The following is a 24,837-nucleotide window of genomic DNA, read 5'->3' as shown; positions in this document are numbered from 1 at the left end:
TAACTTACCAATTGCCAAATGGAGTAGAATGTATTGTTACCTGTATCTATTGTATGGATGTGAGCATGCAAGTGAATCAGGTGGCTGAATGGTATGCCAGCAGATAGTAGACACCTATAGTGGCACTATGAGATCTGTAACAAATACTGGTGTCACCATAATAGCCAGTACTACACAGGGTGACAAAACACAATACAGGAAATGTGCTGGGCCACATGTGTATCCATATGACTCACATATGCCAGTCAGGGAGGTTCACATACCCAACAACAGTCTCAGCCAGCAGGACAGGTGTAGACAAACACAAACAAAGACTGTGCTATGGCCTTTGAATGATACCTATGGGTAATCTCCCCCCCAGGCCTACACAGACAGACTACAGCAGGTAGTTCTGAAGGGTAGGAAGTCAGAAACTAATATGTAGGTCAATCAAAGCTAAGACCTGTAGTACACTGATATACCTCTAGTCAGCATGATAGGTAAGAATACAGAATGAAATGGAGTACCTGACATAACAGTACAGTCATCGCAAATGTGTACAAGTGTCAGGTGTGCCCCCCATCCTACGTAGAAATGTAAAAACAGTCAGGTGTGCCCCCTAATCCTGTGAAGAAATGTAGAAATAGTCATGTGTGCCCCCCCCAAATCCTGTGTAGAAATGTAGAAACAGTCCGGTCTGTCTGCCCACAATCCTATGTAGAAATGTCGGAACAGTCAGGTGTGCCCTTTCCCCCAACCCAGCGTACAAATGTAGTAACAGTCAAGTGTGCCTTCCTCCTCCAATCCTGTGTAGGAATTTAGAAACAGTCAGGTGTGCTCCCACCAACCCTACTTAGAAATGTAGTAACAGTTAGGTGTGCCCCCCAAACCTATTTAGAAATGTAGACGGTCGTCTGTGCCCCCCCCAATCAGATGTACACATGTCGTAAAAGTCAGCTGTGCCCCCCCCACAACCCTATGTATAAATGTAGTAACATGTATGTGTAGGTATAATACCAGTGGAGCACAGATGCACAAAAGTGGCCAAGGTAGCAGGATAGGTTGTAGCATCTGCACAATATGCAGGTATGTGTGTGATAGGTTGGTGTGTGTTTCATATTGTGTGAGAGTGGTCACTATGTATGCATGTCGAGGTAAGACCTGGTGGCCATTGCCCACTACTGCTGATGACAGGGACAAGTTCTCACAACTACAGTGCCAAAGACAATACCCAGCAGTATAACACATGCTAGCAGTAAGCCATTGTAAATGTATGGTGGTAATATGTGTCACCATCTGAAAGACTGACATACTGACATGGCATGGCTGTTGGGCTAGATATGCAAGCAGTACACAGGGGAAAATACCCCAGACATACAGTATATATTGTGTCATTGTAAAATGGACAAACCCTTTGAATTGTACATACAGGTATGCATCACATTATCTGTTCCTGTAGTAGGGGATACTGGTGTTGTCTGCCCAGACACTCACAGTTCACAAAGGAGGTAGGACTGATGTATTGGGAAACAGCTGATGTACCTGCACATGCAAGCATAACTGGAATGCCCAGTGCATATCTGTGTGTCAGATGCAAGTAGTGTCCATAGCACACATGCACCCAGATCACACAAACACCACCCACTGGTACTTCTCTGATTGTGCCCCTGCTGTGGGGAATGGGTACAATATGACCCCACCTGTATATGGCAATAGTGAAAGAATGCAGTGTGCAGTGCAGGTGTCCCATGCAGGTGTGTTGCTAACTGTATGTAGCACCCTGCCACCATCCACACCACCTAATCAACACTGATAGAAGGTATTGGCATGAACACCTAGGACACCTAATTATCACCCCAGGGCAATATACTGTATGGTGGTCTGAGACTGTAGGACTGACAGATTGCAACAGCCTGCCACATCTGGCCCGCATCAACACCTCATGGCCCTCAGGCCTCTGCCATGGGCCTGTGTCTCACATGTACTGCCAATGCATTTTATGTCATGGACACCCAAATAACAACACAAAACACTCCACATAAGCCATACACAAGGCCATGTGGACAAACCACAGTAACATGTCCACCATGTCCCACTGCATGAACTGTGGACCAACACCAACACACAGCTGTGATGGGATGATAACCCTAGGGAAAGTATCAGAGAATGTATGCATAATGTAAGGAAGAGGATACAATAACAGAGGGGGTGGGAGCATGGGCAGCATGGAATGTGGAAGGTCTGACACAAAGCTGTGTGCACACACTATCCCTGTCTGTAAACACATAAATGGGTGGCTACATACCTGCCCATACACCACAATAGGGGTAATGTTCTGACTCATGACCCCTGCCTCTGGGTTATCTGTGTGAATCTGTACAGCTGTCAGGTATTGCCAAAGCAATATAAGGCCTAATGTCATGTTGATGGATGTACAAGTATGGGATCCTCTGCCAGCACTATACCAAGCTGCTGAACTGGATAAACAGACCCAGCAGCAAGTGTCTGCAGCTCCCACTCCAGGATGGCATAACCCACCATGAATATGTAGGTGTCTGTCCACAATACCGCACACAGCTGCAGTCACCCCTGTCCCCCAGGACATCACTGTGAGGAGGAATGTCCACCTGATGGTACATGAGGACAGAAAACATCACAGTGTATAACAGTACACATGTCTAAATATCTCTGCTAATAGCAGTACCATGTAGCTGAAGCACAGACACAATGACCTACAGTACACACTATCCCCTGCACATTTTGTCTGCATATTGCCAAATGATCGACAGATACCCTGCAGTAACAGTTTGCTACCTGTAGGTGTACAATACAAAGGTCTGCACTGGAGTACAAACTACCTGGAATTATTCCACACATTCAGTACAGAAAGACATACTGGGCATTCTCACACATTTAGAGAAATGAAGGCAATGTTAGACAACAACATACTGAAAGGTCATAGTGGGCATGCTCACACACTTAAACAAATGAAGCCATTGTCTGCAAACAACAGTGGACCAGACATATCTGGCAGTTGCAGATGTTAGTGCAGACACTCCTCAGTATGCACCACTCATGCTTTGCACACACACACACTGGATAGGAATACAGACATATATCCAAGGACAACACAATATAATAAGCCAAAAGTAGATGTACATAGATGTGTGGAGGAGAGTGGCTGTGACAAGGAGACATCCATTATGAGGCCTGTCCCACCCAGCACACAGCCAAATGGCTACAACCACATGAGGCTCAGATGTCACTCACTGTAGACATTAGCCACCGTTATCTGTCAGCATTGCAGAATATGTGGTGCAAGTGCTAGCTGTGCAACATGACTGTACAAGGAAGTAGTCATCTAGCAGCTGTATACATGTACCTGTGGAATATAACCCTGTGTGTGCCCGCATGTGATGTGTCAACCTCTAGATGAATGGGTTATGGCCCATGCACACACACACACACTGCCTTCCCCATAGCCCTGCTATGACAAGCCTGCTGAAGTCATCCAGTTTGAAATACACCTTTGTGAAAGTTGTAGCCTAGTAATCTCTGTGGCATGTCCTATAACTGTGCACTGCTGTAGTGTGATAAACTAGTTAGGTAAGAGTTCTAATCTCAACCATGGCAACTGTGTGTGTGTACCTCTGTCTGTGTAGAAAGCAATGCTTTTTAGGCTAGTCACACATGCTACAAATCAAATGCCCTACTTTGGCAATCCTGTTGATGCCATTCACTGTGAAATACACCTTTGGGGAAAGAGTACTCCAGTTATCCCCTTGGTGCATCCTATAACAGCTTCATGCTGTAGTGTGATATAAAAATCTGGTAGGGGTTCTATTCCCACACATGGCAGTTGTGTGTGTTTCTTTGTCTGTGTAGGGATCAATGCATTTTAGGCTAGTCACACTCACTACAATTCAAATGCCCTACTTTGGCAATCCTGCTGATGTCATTCACTATAAAATACACCTTTGGGGAAGGAGTACTCTAGTAATCTCTCTGGCGGGTCCTATAACAGCTTCATGCTGTAGTGTAATAAACTAGTTATGTAGGAGTTCTAATCCCAGAAATGTCTGTGTTTGTTATGCGTATCCTGTGTGGAGGTGGGTGTGAGTGTGTAACAACTGGACTAAATGCGGAGTGGGTTTTGCAAATTTCTTATATGGTGGCCCTAGTATATATCACAATGTCCACCATACAGGGATAACAGATGTGAAATAGCCGAGAGGCTGTGGTGCAAATCCATACCCCTACATGTGACATCAAGACCAGCCAAACAAAGTGAGCAACCCTAGTATTACCCAGAGAACACTCTCAACCCATGTCTCATACACACACAAACTTGCCTAGGCAACAGCCGCTATGTTGGTAGTACCCTGCATATTGCACACTGATAGCAACCATGGTGTGATTGCAGTGGGCTACAGATGGCATGGCACCCAATCCATAAGTCCAATAGGCATGTACATGCCAACAGTGCACCTTCCTCATGTTCCCCACTGAACACCTGCAACAATTATGGTGCCATCAAATGTGACCCACAAAGGACATACTATGCCTCAAAAACATGCCCTGTATGGACAGATGTCATTGACACCAGGAAATACTGGTATCATGCTATCAATGTAGGTGCAAGGTCAACCTGCCATCCATTAACAGTTCCCGCCACATGAGGGCATGACTGGCACATCTGATGATAACAATCTGTGTACACAACATGGGCCAGACAACCCAGGTACAGTTCCACATGTCACTGTACATGCATGTGGGAGGTGTGCATATCCCAGACACTGTCCATGTCATGGAATAAGGAACACATACATGGCAAGCAATGCACAGCATTGGCCACACGCAGTAGTCACCCAGGTGACTGGATGATGAATACAATACCCACCTGTGTGGGCAAATCCAGACACTACACCCCTGAGCCACAATACAGACCATTGTCATGTGGTCTGATGCCAAGGTATACCCATCACCTAGCATTGTATAGCCATCTGGCACAGACAACCACTACACACCCATAAAGCAGTGCACCCATGCATGTCAGTACTGACACCCTGTATCTGTGTGTGTGTTGTATGATGTGTATGACCACATTCACACTTACTACAACCCCCATTGGCATACTGAAGCATGCTGTCTGCTGTCAGACACCTCCACATACCATTTGCCCATATAACCTCCGCATGACCCCTGTGGTGCATGTGATACCTGCAAAGTAATGTGTTGTGGCAATCTCACTAGTGATGAGTTGTATTACTGGCCCTGCCAAGTGTGTCAGTGTGTGTGTGTCCCTGTGAGTGTGTGGCTGTGTTGACACTGGCACCTGTTCATGTGGACAGGCACGTGTACTACACTTACCATTTAGCTACCATATACCTGTTGCAGATGTCACTCACCATCACATATACGTTTTGAGGGCTCCTCTCCATGTAACCTATGTGGCACATCCAATAACTGCATAGACATGTGATAGCACTACATAGTCGTCAGGGGTTTGATACCCTGTACTGGTTGGTGCATGACATAAACATGCTTAAGTTTTACTCTCCTACCCTCCTTGTCTTTTCTTTGCTTCTGTCTGCCTCTCTCACTCCCTCTCTGGTGGATGTGGAGACTTACACCTGCTTTGCTTAGGCAGCAGCATGTGTATTTTAAGTGATGCTCATGATCAGCTGATGGCCTCTGCACGAATTGCAGCCCTCCTCTAGCTGATCCCATGTGGAACAGCTGCTGTAACATTCCCATAGCCAATTGCATGGAAACACACTCCAATATCTAGGAATGTCATGTTGGTGTGGGCCTTTACATTCACTGTGAGCAGGAACTCAATCTGTTGTTTGGCAAACAGCATCTCAGATGGATTGGGGATTTACCTCTAACAACATACATTGTGGAAACAGGGCAACACACAGGGGAATGTGCCTGACCTGACAACAGACTGTAAGTGCTGCTATACTGCATTTGGAGCAATGTTGGTTTAACAGGGTGTGTGTGGATATGGCTGTCCTACATGTTTTAATACCTGCCATGTCAGTGCTATGTTTGTGAGGAAACTCCCATCTGTAGGGTCATCTGCAGACTGGGCAGTGTGTGGTGCATTTAGTTTCATATGTTACCCACAAAGCACCTATCTGTGAACTGCAGGAGGTAATGTGAGGATTGCAGTCTGTAGATGGTCACAGCTGTGAGAGTTACTGACTTCATATCCCTCATAGGACATATGTTGCAACAAACCCTGTTACAACAGTAAATGTATGAGGTTATCACAGCAACATGTCAATATTGGCCCTGCCTCCAGCCACAACTCTGTCAACCTTTGTACATATGTCATGCAGTAAGAGATGCATATGTGCTGTACACCATAATTAGTGACATCATATCTGATAACAAGCCAGTGAGATATCAGACTGCTACACATGTTATGTCTAGTAGGGGTTATATTTTATGACATAACCTGGACATTCTGTGGTTGTATGTACAGTACTGAGGTCTGTGTACTTATGGTGATTGTCAACAGTGTATGCATTGTTAATATGTACTTTGGCCTGTGTGTAGACTGTGGTAGACGTCATTGTTCTTGGTCCTGTTCTATCTGATGTTACATGCTGCTACACTGTATGTTACCCTATAGGCTTGCATGTTTTTAGGGCCATACACACACATGTTCCATACCACAGACAGCCATTGGACCACACTGTGTAGCAGCCCAGTATATGTAGGGTTAGTGTGTGAGTGGCACATATGAGGATGGTGTTGAATAGACAGTCCATATACTGTAATATTACGCTAGCTTACCATATGTGGCCGTGGCTGTGTTCACATTAGTTGTGATTATGCACTTTAAGATAGGTGCATCATACTCTGTGCTGTGACATGCCTGTAAAGCTTACTATATATGCTGGTACATGTGCATTCCCCCATAGGAAATGTAGGCCATTGTTGAGCTAGTCTGCCTGTAGCTTGCACAGTGCTTTGTTACATGCCTAGCAGCTTAGTGTACTTACCCAGTGAAATGTCATGTCCAGATACTTGCCAGATGTATTGCTGCTAGGCCACCATAGCAGTCATGTATGTCAGACAGAGAAGTGGGATGCTGTACAGATGTATGCCAATGTATAGTGGGTAGTATGTGGCTATGGCACCTCTGTACCAGCAGTTATTATGTGTCAGGACAGACAGGGGTGTGTGAATGCATAACCTATGGGTCTTGCACTAAGGGGTTCTGTGTATACCTCTGGACTGTCCAGAATGTTTCAGACTTCCACATATATTGGCCAATATCTCTGCTGTAGTCCACAGGAGCATTACGTCCTAGCAGTGGTACTGTACTATGATTTCATTAGGATGTCTGTCAGTAGCTAATGGCACACATGTGAAAAGCAGATGTGACCTCCCACACACACCATGTCTGTGAAGACAATCCCTATTACAGTACAAATAGTCTACAAATATACCTGCTATACATACCTGACATCCCCTTGCACTATGAAGTTGGCACTATAAGGGCTGCAGGAGGGCTAAACTTCATGTTCAGGACATATGGTGAAAATATATGTATATATAATTATTCAGATATCTATATAGATATATACAGATATACATATTGACATACATAGATGGATATTGAGTCTGGGGGGGTGCACCATAACTAACCTAGGCTGTTACAACATGTGGGGGTATCAGGGGTATGCTGCCTTAAGGTATCTGGATGTACATTACCATACAATCCTCCTTGGGTAAATGCAGGCCTACTGCCTTCTGCCATACAGACTGTTCTGTTTGTCAGTGTGCTTGTGATGGTGTCAGTTATGCCTTGTTATGTAACAGTTACATCCCAATGTGTTAACTGAGGTCTTTAACCCCTAGGGATTGTGAACACAGTGTAGCTGCAGACTGCTGAACTATACATCTGCATTACTTACTTTTGATTGTTTGGTATCCTGTGGCCCAGTCTTTATTAACTATTGTACTACTTGAAGGCCTCGTTCTGGACAGCAACATTTGTAAACCTTTCCAGACTGCTGTATTAGTATAACTGATTCACAGTTGCATTACTCTGTTCATATGGCTGTCAGTGTATAAACAGCTATATGACATAGCATATACAACTGTAATAGTACACAAATAAAGCTATCCCATATATGCAAACCTGTGTGTGATGTTATATCCTTTGACCTCTTTGTGGGGATATGTTGCAGGCAACGATTGTCATTTGTATGAGTGGCTCATGCAGTGTCCAGTTGGTAAGGGGGTAACTGTAGGCATAGTGGCTGTTCCATATTGTGTGCACCTTCTACATATGTATCTTACTATACATATCTCTGCATGTGTATGTGTAGCTACATATCTATCTCTCTCTCTCTCTATATATATATATATATATATATATATATATATATATATATGTATATATGTATACCTGTATCTGCATATATGTGTCTGTGTATATGTATCCTAGGTGTGTTAATTGCTTCTACATTGTACATTCCCTATGGGAGCCAGGCTGTATTGCATGATATGTTACTGATACCAGTCTGATATCATACACGTAGGTGGAGTACTGTTGACATCTTGATCCCATGTCGTGTCAGGTCCTGGTTATGGGTTCTGCAACAGTTTGTAATGTATTGCAGGACAGACATGTTTGGATGTGGGTGTGGAATACCTATTCATACAAGACGTATGTTGTTTGGGGCCTCTCAACCCCATTAACGGTGCATGTGGACATATATGTTTTTGTTATGTTTCCATTTTTATCTACAGATGTATGTCTGTATATACCTATATATAAAATAAATATATATATATATATATATATATATATATATATATATATATATATATATATATGCTTAAATATATACAAAATTGCTGTATATATGTAGACATATAGATGTAGACATATATATCTATAGATGTATGCATATGTATGCATGTTTATATTTTTATATATATATCTATATATATATATATATATATATATATATATATATATATATATATATATATATATATATATATATATATATATATATATATATATATATATATATATATATATATATATATATATATATATATATATATATATATATATATATATATATATATATATATATATATATATATATATATATATATACATATATAGATATGTTATATCTCTTTAGATATTAATATATATACCCACACACATACATCTACATGCTGAAATACATTCCCTGAACTGTTGAATGACTGGACTGGATGATATGTTTGTGAAAACATCAGGGTTATGTATATCTGACATGGCTTAGTGGTAAATCACTTTGGCTATTATGTGTAGGATCTTGGGTTTGAGCTTTGCAGAGGATGTTTATTTTATTGCTGGGGAGAATAAGGGCCATTGGATACAGAGTGATTAAGGCACTTTTAAGCAGTTGTAAGCAGGTTTGCGCAGGTTTGCATGGAGGTAAGTGCCGCTAAATTCTGGTTACAGTTTCTAATACTTAGCTAGCTTCTAAATTGCTTAACCTGTGTAAGCATTGCTTACCCCTGCACAACCAGGCTTAAAACCACTTACTGCTGCTTAAAAGTGCTTACTTCCGCTTACCCCTGTGCTAATTTCTTTAAAAGAAAAGAAAAAAGGGTTGATAGGAAAGTGGTGAAAAAGGGGTACAAAGAGAGAAAGACAGTAGGGAAAAAAAACTAGGGATGTGCAGGAAGGATATAGGGAAGGTTCATAGCTGCCTATTTCTTCTACAGCAGCAGCTGTGCATATACACTGAATTTGGAGGTAGATTTGGACACTCAAACCTTTGAGATAGGGGTGAGGACAACAATAATATGTTGTGATGCCAATTAGTCCAGGTTACATGTGTCCAGTGGACATGTGTGTGAAATGGACAGCTATGTAAGGGCGAGAGTTTTGGGGGGGAACAGATTGCCCCCTTTTTTTCAGATGAGAGTGGGATGTTGGGGAAGGATAGTAGGTATATTTGGGGAGGTAGGTTGGGTAGGTTAACAGACAAGACAAACAAGATACATACAGGGGCAGTATATGGCACATGTGGGGGTAAACACCTTGATGGGGAGGGGTGTTGGGAAATCAGAAGCCCTTAAGCCCCCTAGTGGAAATAGTAGGACTGAGACCCTCACCCATGGGCAGTCACCACTCCACCTTCACAGCCCCAAAGGTGGCTGCGCTGGGGGCTGACTCGCAGAGACAGGCCAACCCTCTAGTTGCGACACACGACCCTTGAGCTGGCGTAGCAGATCTCCGACTTCCCTGTGGAGCTCACTATGCACCACGACCAGGGCCTGGAAATGGGTGACTGGATCCTGTCTGCGCTCGCTTCTATTTGGGATGCGCCCCATCCCCTGAGGTGGTGTCACCTGAAGGTGGTGCAGGACCAACGGATGAGGAGGTCTCGGGTTGGGTCCAAGATGTGCTGGAGCACGGTGCCACAGCCAGTTGAGGTGAGACAGGTGTGTCCACTGGGACCAGCTTTCCCAAACGTGCTATACTGTTTAGATTTTATCATCATATGTGGGTTAGTAATAGTCAACACATTCCAGAGTTTGGTATAACAGCATGCATAGATTTTCCCATGAACCCAGACACCAGATACAGAACAGTTGCATAGCAAACGAAACACATGCATATATGGGACCACAGTGGTAATAACAACAGCATGCAGGTACATTGATGGCACCATGCCACCAGTGTTGGAATAATTCAATATAGCACATGCATGGAAACAAATTTAAATATATATCAACCAATTGGATATAATCAGAAGAGTGGAGTCATTACATACCGGTTGAGGTAGGTATGTAGTTTATTGTTGGAGATATGATGGGGGTGGGAGATGTCAATTAACAACTAGTATATTCCTGCAGTCCACATTACTGTTATCTGTACCTTACAAGTCTTACTACACTACCCTATAGCATTAGTTTGGACAGTGATATGGCTGTCATCATTGTTACACATGAACTGGATTTACCTGCAGTATACACCTCTTACCTGGTATACCTGTGGAGGGAATTTTTGTTAACACTAACTGTTTCTACATATACTCCCAGATTCTGGGATGATGTGCACATAGCTATCCAACTCTTTCTGTACAGACTCTGGCCATGTCTTGACCACATGCAGGTGTACCGGGACATATCTAGACTATTGCCCTCTTCAACCTTTAGTGACTTACTACTCACATATGCATGCTTTCCTACACAGTTATATTATGTAGCACAGTGTGTGTGACAGTGATCAGTGATACTTTATTATTCAGAGCAATTGCAACACTCACAATTTCATACAATACCAGAGTAAACAGTACCAGTACAGGGTATCAAGGTTTTTATTTCTCTGCACAGTGCTCATATCAGATGTACCTGTGGGAGCAATGTTTGTTAGCACTACCTGAATGTGGCCACACAAAGTACCAGATTACACATTAGTATTATGCACATACATCTCACTCTGTTACTGTACACACACTGGTCACAGCGTGACAATAGGAGATACTTAGCTTATTACTCTAATAACAGTTTTGGGAGTTGCTAGAGTAACAGGTTAGTTCTCATAGATGTGTGACAATCAGTTGTATTCCCTGTTTGCTGCCTAAACATCTGGGATCATCCCACAGACTTCCCAGGGTGACAGGGTGACAGGCAGCAGATATGGGCCTATATACTGGACATTCTGGTCTTATATGTACAGTTGTGGGATATGATTCTGTATGCAGCCTACTTCCACTCCCAGGTTTCAGACCATGGCTGTGTCTGCTATAACTTAAACACTGTCCATCAGAGTTGTGTGTGCTATATAGATATTGTTGTATATCTAACTGATTTCTGTCTTATAATTCTTCTGTGGTTTTGCATTCTGACCTTGTATTACAACACTCTTATGCAGGATTTCCTAGACAGTTATATTTTGTAGGACTGTGTGGGCGACAGTGATGAGTAATACCTTATTATTCAGAGCAACTGCATCAGTCACAATGCCATACAATACCAAAGTAAACAGTACCAGTACAGGGTATCATTCTTGTATTTCTGGGTACAGTGTTGGTATCTGACAGACCTGTGGAAGAAATGTTTGTTAGCACTACCTGGATAGCTTGACAACATGTAGGTGTAAATGGGACATACGTGGCTTCTTACTCTCATAAGGTTTTGGGGAGTTGCTAGTGTGTCAGCTTTGTTCTCATAGATGTGTGTCAATCAGTTGGATTTCCTGTTTGCTGCCTATACATCTGGGATCATCCTACTGATTTTCCAGGGGGTTAGGTTGACAGGCAACAGACATGGGCCACTTTACTGGACATTCTGGACATATCTGTAAAGTTGTGGGGTATGATTCTGTTTGCAGACTACTACCACTGCCAGGATTTGAACCATGACTGTGTGTGCTAAAAATGCAACAGTTCACATCTCATTTGCATGTGCTATTTGGGTTTTGTTGTCTGCCTTTTCCCTGTTTTCTGTCTATGTGTCTCTCAGTTGTACTCAAAGGCCTCTGGGGATTACAGCAGTCATAGACAGGCATTCAAGTAAAACATACAATCCCAAGATGATAAAATGACCAGTGCAACAAAAGGAGAACAAATAGTAGAAAAACACTGGAAGCAACACAGCAGATAGTCCAAAGACAGTATCCAATTTAATGAAAATAGTAAGCGCTTTCGAGGGTCCACCTTTTCATCAGACTAAAAATCTTTTTTACAGTTTTTTAGTCTGATGAAGAGGTGGACCCTCGAAAGCACTTACTATTTTCATTAAATTGGATACTGTCTTTGTATTATCTGCTGTGTTGCTTCAAGTGTTTTCTACTATATATACAGGCATTCCTACACATTCTATTTATGGTGCACAGTGTGGGTAACAGTGCTTAATACAACAGTACTATTACGTGATTGCAAATCTACATTACCATATGATACCAGAGTATAAACATGCAGTCCAGCAGTTAGACCTTTATTGTCAGGCTATTACGTTTTTATTTACATGCAAACTATATGAGACTCTTCCTGCCATATTCCCCGGTGTGTGCAGTACTTGCCTTAAACAATACAGGTTTTATACAGGCAATTAATGTACTAATACATTAAGATTTATTTCCTATGACAGTACATGCAAGAGTATTACTGACCTGCCTCGCATCACAACCTCTCCAGGTGACTTCCTTGGGCCTCCTGGTTCATTCACTTGCAGCTGTGGAGGACATAAGAGGAATATTTAGCCATACCTAACTATGATATACATGAGCTGGCTATTATTGCACATATATTGGAGTGATACTTACAGACACTTGGGACATCCCCTGCCATTCTAACCTCTTGGATCCACTGCTCCAAGAGGGTCACCTTATGCTGCTTCAGGTCAGCATAGTGATGCCTGACCTGCTTGCCAGTTCAGGGTATGCTAACTGGCACTGGTGAAGTCATGGGTGAGATGGTCCCAGGCTTCTGCCTTGTATTGAGAACACTGGAACTGGCCTTGCAGCAGTCTCTGCTCATGGTCTTTGACAAGGAGTCCTGCCATGACTCTGGACTCCTGGATGCACCAACTCTGTGCCCAAAAGATCACTTCCTCCCCCCTTCCTGATATGGTGCCTGCAAGGGGAAGCTACAACTGGTTCTGAGATATATTCCCGCCTGTTGGGTTTAAGTAGGGCTGATTTCCCACAGTATACCATGATTGGCTGGTTTTGAAAAAGTTAGGATTTGGGCAAACCTGCTTACCTAAGGTTGACATTGTTTAAAGGGGTATACCACTGGGCACAATGAGTTAGCTGGCCTACACATTACTTGCACCTTCTAAGCTGGCCTGTGCAATGCTTAGCATTGCTTACATTAGACTTTGCATTATATTTTCTTTTTGGCATTGATTTCTTATTCATTACATCTTATATATCTGCCTGGTATCCATGATTCATGTGTATGTACACTGTATGGGGTTCTTGTGTTTTATTGGGGAGTTCAACACTCTATTACAATTATACCTCACTTCTGAGCTTACTGCTGTACTCCAGTTCACATATTTATGTTATGTAGTGGGTTATAGAACATATGACTATATATTGATTCCTTTCACAGGTTCAGTTTGATTTTACGATAGTGAGGACTTGTTTGGTGATACCTCATTCTTCTGTACTGCTGTGATGGTTTGGTGGTTAACTACTGTGACTATAGGGTCCTGGGTTCAGGACCTGCAACACTGTTTAATTTGTTGCTGTGCAGAACAAGGGCCATTGGATACAGAGTGATTAAGGCACTTTTGAGCAGTTGTAAGTGGGTTTGCGTGGGTTTGCGATAGGTAAGCAATGCTAACCTCCAGTTACCTATGCTTACAGAGAGTTAGCTTCAAAATTGCTTAACCTGTGTGCGCATTGCTTACCCCCATGCATACAGGCTTAAACTCGCTTACTAGTGCTTAAATATGCTTACTACTGCTTATTGGTGCTTACACTTGCGTACTAGTGCTTACTCCCACTTACAATTACACTGATTTAGACAGTTATATCTCATGGTTCTTGGGAAGGTGGAGGATTTGGAAGCTGTATGGAGTTGTCATTCATTACACATTTTAACTTCCATTTGTATCCATGATTCATGTGTGCATATACTGTATGGGACACGTGTGCTTATCTGGGGACTTTGCAACATTATGACACTAACACCTCACATGTGCATTTAATGCAGTACTCCACTTTACAAATATATGTTATTTAGTGGTTTATGCAACAAAAATATTGGTCATAACGTGATTTGCCATGAAAAATGGAATGTGCTGCAGTGGGACTCAAACCAGGAATGCCTGCACATCAGGAGAATGCTCTGCCCACTGCACTATTGCTATACTGCTTAATTTGCATATATCTTCCTTTTTATCCTCTTTAGCTATTCAAGCTTCATTAACCATAGCTAAGCAATGGGCACCCCCGCGCACCTACGGTTAGCTTTAATCAGATTTTTAGTAAAAAAAAAAGAATTTGTTAATTTTTTTTTTATTTACTTGCTGTTGTACACATGGAGGAATGTTGTTGGGGAGATGCGGACATCTGTGAGTGGTCTCACTCATTTCTTTGGCCTTTCTGCTGTTTTTCATTGTGGGGGCGTGTATATTCTGAGAGCTCTGCTCTCAGACATGCCCCCTGCACTCTTACATGCTCCATGTAAGCTTAGGAGCTCAGGCAGTATGCCTTCATTAATATGCATGGCATGCTGCAGTCTTGCTCCTAAACGGCCGCTTCTGTGCAGGACTAAGCTAGCCCTGCACAGAAGAATAGTAAGTCCGGGGGACTATCAATAACAACCAGAACATGGTATAATGGAAAAAAAAACAAGTGATTTTTGCCCTACCATTATCCAACACTGAGAGCTTTTGAGAGTAAGTGTGAAGCAGACATCAGAACAGTCCTCAGCAGACATTGCTGGAAGATGTTTTACAATATGAACAAAGATTGTATTAAAGTCATCAATGACATGAGCTCAGATAAGTCACATCAGTTCATGAAAGCTGACAAGGAACGGTGCATATTTGTTATTGACACCAACACATATATTTAAAAGATCAAAGGGATGCTAAGTAATACTGACATTTATCATAAAGTCAGCACTGAGCCTGTTACTTCCTCATATATGAAAATACATGACACCCTGCAATAGACTTATGAGGAAGACCTTATCAATGGAAGACTTCATAATTTCCTAGCAGTAGCTCATCCCAAGCTACTTAGATTTTTTGGGTTTCCTCATAAGAATCTTAAGGACCCCCAAACATGCTAGTGGTAGCAGGGGAAGGTAGCATTGTTGATCCAGTAACAATTTTTTCTGGAATATCATATTAAACCCTCAGTTAGTGGGGATAACTCCTGTGTGTTGGACACTCTTGATTTTCTGAGGAAAATTAAATCAGTTCCTGTCACTGGTGATTCCATTTTGGTGGCTATTAATGTGATTCACTTTACACTGTGCTGACCCACCATGTACTATATAGAGGCTGTGAGAGATTCCATGATGAAGGAAACCTTAACCCTCCCTGGTGAGATTGCTCTAATTTCTAACTCACTGCATTTACTACTGAGCAACAAATATTTTGGATTTAATGGCAGTATTTACAAAAACAGAAATTTGGAATTGCAGTGGCAGCAGCTATTGCCCCTAGCCTAGCTAATACAGTGTTAGCTAAGTGGGAGAATGAAACAGTCTATAACTCAAGAGTTGTGGTACTTCATCAAATGTTACCTGAGAATTGCTGACAATATTTGTATTGCATGGGAAAGGTCAGTGGAAGCTCTTTAGAATTTCTTTGTACACATGGCACAATTCACTGACTTTTTGAAATTTACCACTCATCATGATTGCTCATTACTCATTATGATTGAGCGATCAAGCTAGTACATATGAGCAGCAGGTAAGAGTGATAAAGGATAATGAGGGAAACATACTCACAAGCAAGGAGAGTGTGTTGAGGAGATGGAAAGAGTACTTTGAGGGGTTGATGAATGAAGAGAATGAGAGGGACAGAAGGTTGGATGATGTGCAAATAGTGAATCATGAAGTGCAGTGGATTAGCAAGGAGGAAGTAAGGATAGCTATGTAGAGGATGAAGAATGGTAAGGCTGTTGGTCCAGATGACATACCTGTGGAAGCATGGAGGTGTTTAGGTGAAATGGCATTGGAGTGTTTAACTAGATTGTTTAACAAAATCTTGGAAAGTGAGATGATGCCTGTGGAATGGAGAAAAAGTGTTTTGGTACCGATTTTTAAGAATAAGGGTGATGTGCAGAGCTGTAGTAACTACAGGGGGATTGAATTGATCAGTCACAGCATGAGGTTATGGGAAAGAGTAGTGGAAGCTAGGTTAAGAAGGGCGGTGATGATTAGTGATCAGCAGTACGGTTTCATGCTAGTAAAGAGCACTACAGATGCAATGTTTGTTCTGAGAGTGTTGATGGAGAAGTACAGAGAAGGTCAGAAGGAGTTGCATTGTGTCTTTGTGGACTTAGAGAAAGCATATGACAGGGTGCCTAGAGAGGAGTTGTGGTATTGTATGAGGAAGTCAGGAGTGTCAGAGAAATATGTAAGAGTGGTACAGGATATGTACAAGGGTAGTGTGACAGTGGTGAGGTCTGCAGTGGGAGTGACGGATGCATTTAAGGTGGAGGTGGGATTACATCAAGGATCAGCTCTGAGCCCTTTCTTATTTGCAATGGTGATGGACAGGTTGACAAAGGAGATCAGACAGGAGTCCCAGTGGACCATGATTTTTGCAGATGACATTATGATATGTAGTGAGAGTAAGGAACAGGTGGAGGAGACCCTAGAGAGGTGGAGATATGCTCTAGAGAGAAGAGGAATTAAGGTCAGCAGGACTAAGACAGACGATATGAGTGTGAATGAGAGGGAGAATAGAAGAATGGTGAGGATGCAAGGAGTAGAGGTGGCGAAGGTGGATGAGTTTAAATACTTGGGATCAATAGTTCAGAGTAATGGTGAGTGCAGAGGAGAGGTGAAGAAGAGAGTACAAGCAGGATGGAGTGGGTGGAGAAGAGTGTCAGGAGTGATTTGTGACAGACGAGTACCAGTAAGAGTGAAAGGGAAGGTCTACAAGAGGGTAATGAGACCAGCTATGTTATATGGGTTGGAGACAGTGGCATTGACAAAAAGGCAGGAGTCAGAACTGAATGTGGCAGAGTTAAAGATGTTAAGATTTGCACAGGGTGTGACTAGGGTAGACAGGATTAGGAATAAGTATATTAGAGGGTCAGTACAGGTTGGAAGGTTTGGAGACAAAGCCAGGAAGGCAAGATTATGCTGATTTGGACATGTGCTGAGGAGGGATGCAGAGTATATTGGTAAAAAGATGCTAAGGATGAAGCTGCCAGGTAACAGGAAAAGCGGAAGGCCTAAGATAAGGTTTATGGATGTGGTGAGAGAGGACATGCAGGTGGTTGGTGTGACAGAGCAAGATGCAGAGGACAGGAAGAAATGAAAACAGATTATCCACTGTGGCGACCCCTAAAGGGGACAGCCGAAAGAAGAAGAAGATCATGATTACCAAAAGGTTAGTTTTCTGGATCTTACTGCTTATAAGCACAGTCAGAAGAACTTTACAATGATTTATTTCACAAACCCACCTGAGTAAACTTGCTGCTTCATGCCAACCGCAGGCACCCAGAAATGACTAAGCATAATGTATTAAAGTGACAGGGTATGCAGATTGCTCATGTGTCCAGAGAAACAACTAATTTTCTAAAGAACCTAAAGAACCTCCATAGAAATTTTCTTGAAAGGGGATATGAAAGTGAGACTATCAGACATATTTTTGATCCTGTTAATGACCTAATAGCAAGGGAGAACACTTTCTTATATGAAGAATTTTTTTATGTGATTTCAGAAGTTTCTATACTTACCAAAGAAAAGAGAAACTGAAAAGAAGTATGACCTTAACTTTCAGTAAAGATGCCTTTGGATTGAAAGATTAATGTGCGATAGCTGGTACATTTTGTCCAGAAATAGACTGGTAAGCAAGATTCTGAATCCTGGCCCCGCTTTGTTTTAAAAAAAAAAGAAGGGAACATTGGGGCTTGTTTAGAAGGGATATTCAACAAGACGAATATGGAGAGACTTGGTACCTTTAAATGCAAGCCCCATTTCTGTATCTTTTGCGAGTTCATGAGCTGCACAGATTTTTTTTCATCTGCCCTAGTACGGGTAAGAAATATAACAGTAAGGTGGCTGGTAACTGTGACTGTGAAAAGATTGTTTACAGAGCCCATTGCTTCAAGTGTCGAGATTTTTTATGTAGGGAAGACTATTTCTAAGTTTAAAAGGAAGATAGCTCAACACACTTCTGAAATTAGAACTAGACTTAGCAAGAATCCCCTTGCAAAGCACACCAGGTCATTCTTTTTGTGGACAGTGCAGTGGTGCAGTGGTAGCATTGTCACCTCACAGCAAGAGATTCTCTGGGTTGATTCTCAGCTGGGGTGCCTTCTGTGTGGAGTCTGCATGTCCTCCCTGCATTGGTATGGGGGTGCTCCGGTTTCCTCTCATGTTAGAAAGTCATGTGTCTGGAGCGTTTCTCCCTGGAACTCTGCTGAAAATTGACTTTGTTCCAGGTCGGACTTTCCCAGTTAACAAATGTTAAATAAAGAAAATAAATTTTCACATTTTGGACATGATGAAGATGGGTCCACTCGAGGGGAACTCTAATGCCATTTTTGAAAAGAAGGAGCTGGAATGGCAAATTCACCTTAATGAATACAATCCATTCTGCTTGCTAAATTAACTGTATTCTTCAGCTTATGAAACTAGACCACAAGTTATTTTATTAATGGTTTTGACATAACATGTTTGCTTCTTTCTTCACTTTTCTTGGACATTTTGTTCACCTGAGTTTGATGGTTTCTGATTGTTTTATGTTCTGCTATAACACATATATACATTTTCAACATATTTTATTGATTTTTCCCTATTTTAGTGTATGATTGATTTTGTGGATGCTCAATTTTAATGTGAACTGATGAAGCCATGTGAGTGAAAGTGCTTTTCTATTTTGTTTGTTTTTAATACACTTATGATTATGTTTTTTATTTTGCTTTTGTTTTTATCTCTGATGTTTCTTTAAATGGCATGTTTTTCATGGTTACTACAATATATACTGTTTTCTTGATTCATGTGCTGATGTACCCCTCCTCACACACACACTCACTTCTTTACTTCAGCTCTTTGATTTTTTTTTGTTTGTTTCTTTCTTTCTTTTTAGTGCTTTAGTTTATCACTACTTTTGGAAGGATCTTGTTGTCACCTTGGTGCTAAATAGCTTTTAGTGAAGGGAGTTTTATGGCATTTTGTCCCTGTGTGGAGACAGACTAGGAGTTAAACTAGTTCTGCACTTCAGTTTATTTGGACCTTGTTTTATTAGCACTCTTTCTGTTTCTTATTTGGTTTGGATTGTAAAAAAAAATGTGTGTTGCATCAGGCTAGCTTTCAGCTGTATGCTAGGCTCATTATTATGTATGAGGTTGTAAATCATGATTTATGATGCTTTGTTCTTTTTATGTATATGTTAGTTTCCTATGAATTAAAGAATAATTCTACCCTCTCCTACAGTTTAACACAATACTTAGATTGCTTTTCTCCCTACAATGTGGTTCCTGTAACATGTAGGTACCAGAAACCTGCTTGTACTTTATAAATCTTTAATTTCCTTGCCTTGGAATCAAAGGAAGGGAAAACCCACCTACTTTTATTTTAAACTTAACTTCTCACATGCATTTCAGATGAATTTGTCTCTGACTGCATTATTACCCAAAGACACAGAGAAATCTGTACTTTACCATGTGAGATATTGCTGTCGATCCTAGATGGGCAATTAATCCTGCTGTTATAAAACAAAACAAAAAAATAAATAAACAGAAAGCTGAGAGACTATTTTCCATTGTCTTTATTGCAGAAAGGAGGATAACTTAAATTGATTCACAGCTGCTTCCAATGTAGCTGTGCCTCTCATAACAAAACAAAGCAATTAGATCAGTCAGGGACTTAAAAATAATTGACACCTTCTTCTGACAAATATATATATAAGCAGCATTACAGTATTGAGATTCTAAGCTTTAAATGATGGTTATTTATATTTCTTTATATATTAAGATAATTTAAATGTACTATCAATGATTTTTATGAGATTTAGAGAGTCAGAAAATATTTTTTCATGTAAAGTATCAACACATTTACCATTTTCAACCCCCTAGACACAACAGAAATGCCCAAATCAGGACTGCTCTGCAGAATGAAAGGCAGGTGAAGTAGATACACTGACATTATTTATAAAAAGGTGTTTCATGCTTTTTTGTGACATCCTTCCAGAGGGGATTCATATCTTGTACAGAGATCAATGGTAAGAGACACCCAATGACCCTGAGTTAGTATTCTATTCCTCTTAACAGTAGTAGCTGTCAGCTGTACATGATACAAAAAAATCATTTACTACAGTTAAGAGTTTTCACAACTGAGAATTTGAGTGCCGGGGGGGGGGGGGTCTGTCAATTCATTTGAACTACAAAAGAATCCCTTTACCAAAGCTTGCCATTTAACTACTTTCCTTTGCTGGAAGAAACTAACAGCTATTTATAACAAAGAACAATCTCTGACAGACACATACATAAGACTCAATCAAGGAAATATAGAAGCAGTACTGCTAAAGAAGGTGTGTCAGTGACAGTGCTTCACAATCCTGCTATTCTTTCTTAATGGAAGGAGAAAACACCACCACTTCCTTATGTCTAGTATGACTTATGTAAAGATGACTTGAAATGTCTTCTGGGAAGAAGGAATGAAACAAGAAATCAAGATCACATTACCGTAGCAGACCCTGTCAATTGCCACTTTGTGGAAAACATGTTAAAATTGTAAAAGAAGCACCTGGAGTGATTTTGAAGCATTGGAATAGCTCAGAAAGCAAAGATACAGTGAAAAAAAAAAAAACATGTTTTCTTTAGTTGTAAGGTAGGATTTTTCTTTAAATGTGTTATTGAAAAATTGATCTGATGAAGTTTAGTTGATGGACGAACATGCTTATCATAAATTAAAGCTGAGTTATTCTGGTGACTAAGCCTGTTTGACTTTGATTCTTTAGTACCTTCATAGAACAGGAATTAACATCTGAAGTTTTGGACTGCTTATTATTGTAATGTGTAAATGTTTTCTTTTTCATTTTCACAAATAACAAGGAAGTGAAGTCAATCCTCTATCTTAATGCTGGAGGGCAACTATCTCCTTGCATCTCTGTCATGGTTCTTACATAAGTTGAAAAGACTTGATAGGCAGCAAGGTGGAAGATTGCATGTAACTGTGATTCTTGTTTTGATATTCCATTTAATAAGATTGTATTTTTTTTTTAACTGGATCATTTCAGGTTTAATGTTTTCAACAACTGGTATTGTTGTGGTTAGTATGAAAGTTGTTTTTTTTAATATCCTCTGGGCACAAAATTAAAACCCTTTTTAAATCCAGAAAAAGTGTAAATTATATGAGGGACATGTTAGCATAGCAGTGGTTAACTAAGTGATGGCTACACATATTATTTGGCTGACATGCTAGCATAGCAGTGGTTATTTGATAATAATACAGATTACATGAGTGATATGCAACATAAACTTGGTTCACTATTTGATGCCTACTTACATTACATGACTGACATGCTTGTAACTGAAACAATATGTATTATAGCAGATAGTATGTATAAATAAAAAATAAACAAGGGTTTGATGTAGCACACATTGCTATATCTTGAAGAAGAAGTAAATCTGTTAATTTTACATGACACGTTCATTCCACATCAGTTGTCAGTAAGCCCTTAGTGAGATAGGTCACTTAGCATCTTGACAGATATACTAGTGTTACACACCTGTAACATATTGTGAATGGCAGGTCCTATCTCCTGAAATATGTAAACATCTTTGAAAAGGTTACAGAGACTGTGGATAACGGTCTCTCTATGAGCATTGCTTATCTTAACCTGGCCAAACCTTTTTGCACTATTTCTCATGCTGATGTTATTGAAACATTAGACAAATTTAATGTAAACTGCTATACCATCCACTAGCTTGCAAAATAGTTATCCAACAGGTCCCAAGAAGTAAAAGCAGCTTGTACCCCCTCCAAACGTAAATGTATAACTAGTGGGATACAGTAGGAAACAGTGCTGGTCTCCCTCCTGCTTGGTATTTATGCTGCAGACATCCAGGCCAATATCCCTAAAGTGTGGTTGACTACATTTGATGACTGCATGCAGGACACTGTGTGTTATCAACTCATCCACTGACACTAAACTGCTCCATAAATGGCTGAAATAGCCATATACCTGCTGTAATGAAAATGGTTTCAAAATAAATGCAAAAAAGTGAACTTTGTAGCATTTGCCAAAAAGCTGATCCTACCTCATATGTTATAAGTAGCGCACCTCTTCAAACAGATGTGACCTGGGTATTTAAGTGGACAACTCCCGTTCTCTCTCACACATTCCATTATCATGTTTTCACCGTATTCAGGAAATCCTTCTATCTGGCCCAATTACATTAAGGGAATATCTCTAAGAGCCAAGTAAATCATCTTACCACTGTACTCTTTCTTTATTAGGGTCATCATCAAATATAATGTCTCCTTTGATATGTAGAAATCCAGGCATATCACTAAAAAAGATCAGTGGTAGATTAGCATAACTCTCCTTAAACTCAGTACCCTACTGGCTTCTCCAAGGTGATCTGTGTATCATTTTTTGACACATGAAAGAGTAAATCCTTTTTAGACCTTCTATTTCTTCATGAAACCAGTGGCTCTACAGATTCGTATACTAGGGATCTACATTTACATCAACATATAAACAAGACTCACTGGAGGGACAGGTTCCTAACTCAACACATTTCCACATTCCCAGGTCAGGCAATGTACTACTTTGTCTCTGCCTTTAAGTCTCATCTTGATGATGCATAGACATAAATTTATAGGGTCTATATTAGAACACCAAACATTCAAAATGTGGAATGTTCTGATATCGAACCCTAGCAATCAAAAAAAAAACATCGAACATTCGGAACAGCAAATTCTTTCCTAGGGAAAAAATTTGCTGTTCCAAAACACATACACACAACACAAGCACACCAAACAAACAACATTCCACACACATACACCTAAACTCTAACCCCTAACCCTACACTAAACTATACAAACACCACTAACTATCCACTTACCTTAACCCAAACCCTAACCCTAAGGTCCATCACTATCGCACAGTCATCTCACCCGTGCCCTAACCTTAACTCAGCTAACCCACCCTAACCCACACATCCACACAATCGCACATCTACCTGACCCACGCCCTAACCCTAACTCACCTAACCTAACCCACACATCCACACAATCGCACACTTACCTGAACCCGACCCGTAACTTTCCACCAGAGCGCTGAAAATACCGAAGCAACAGAAACAGACAACTGAATTCTTTCCCTAGGAAAGAATTCGGTTTCCTGTTACTTCGATATTTTCAGCGTTCGCTGAAAACGGATCGATATTAGAACACCCGACATTACAAATGGTCAGTGTTCTAATATAGACCCAAATTTATAGCAAGATTATTATGTGTGGCCCTACTTGATTTGGGAGGTGGGCACAATTAAGTAGTCCTAAAGGCTTGCAGAACTTTTAAGTGTGTCTACTGAAAGGTGTATATAGCTGGGCCTTTTATAGCCACTTTGATTGCTTGCCTTGTACTGTTCCTACATACCTATGTTCCTCTGTTCTAAGTAAGTGAACTGTGCTCTATGTTTTGTAAAATATTATTGCTTATTAGTATTGCTTATGGGTGGCCTACAGGAAAAAAAGATAAAATATAGCTTATATGTGTCTACATGCTCTGTTTTCAGCATAGTATTCAACTTGGATATGGCAGACACACCCCCTTTAAGCTTTAAGTCCAATTACATACTCACAGGCAAGATTTTCAGCTTCATGAACATGTTTCAACCATTTTTCAGAGTTCAGCTGTTTTAAAATGCAGGATTGATTTCGCCATGAATTGTTGGAAGTTGTTTACCAATTGTTGAGAGGAGGAAAACTGGGAGTCAACACCATCAGGGACAGCTAGTCAGTAGCGTTTATATCATGTTATTGAAAGATGAAAATAGCGAACGCTATTTCATCGGCCCCAAAACATCTAAACATGAAAATATCGAACATTCAGAACAGCAAATTTTTTCCCATGGAAACAATTTGCTGCTCCGAAACACATACATACAGCACAAGCACATCAAACAAACAGCAACCACACACATACATTAAATTCCTAC

The sequence above is a fragment of the Protopterus annectens genome, chromosome 3.part0, assembly GCF_019279795.1.
Source record: "Protopterus annectens isolate FY-2018-M chromosome 3.part0, PAN1.0, whole genome shotgun sequence".
Classification (NCBI taxonomy): Eukaryota; Metazoa; Chordata; order Ceratodontiformes; family Protopteridae; genus Protopterus; species Protopterus annectens.
The sequence above is the reverse complement of the archived record's forward strand: the minus strand, read 5'-3'. Positions refer to the sequence as shown.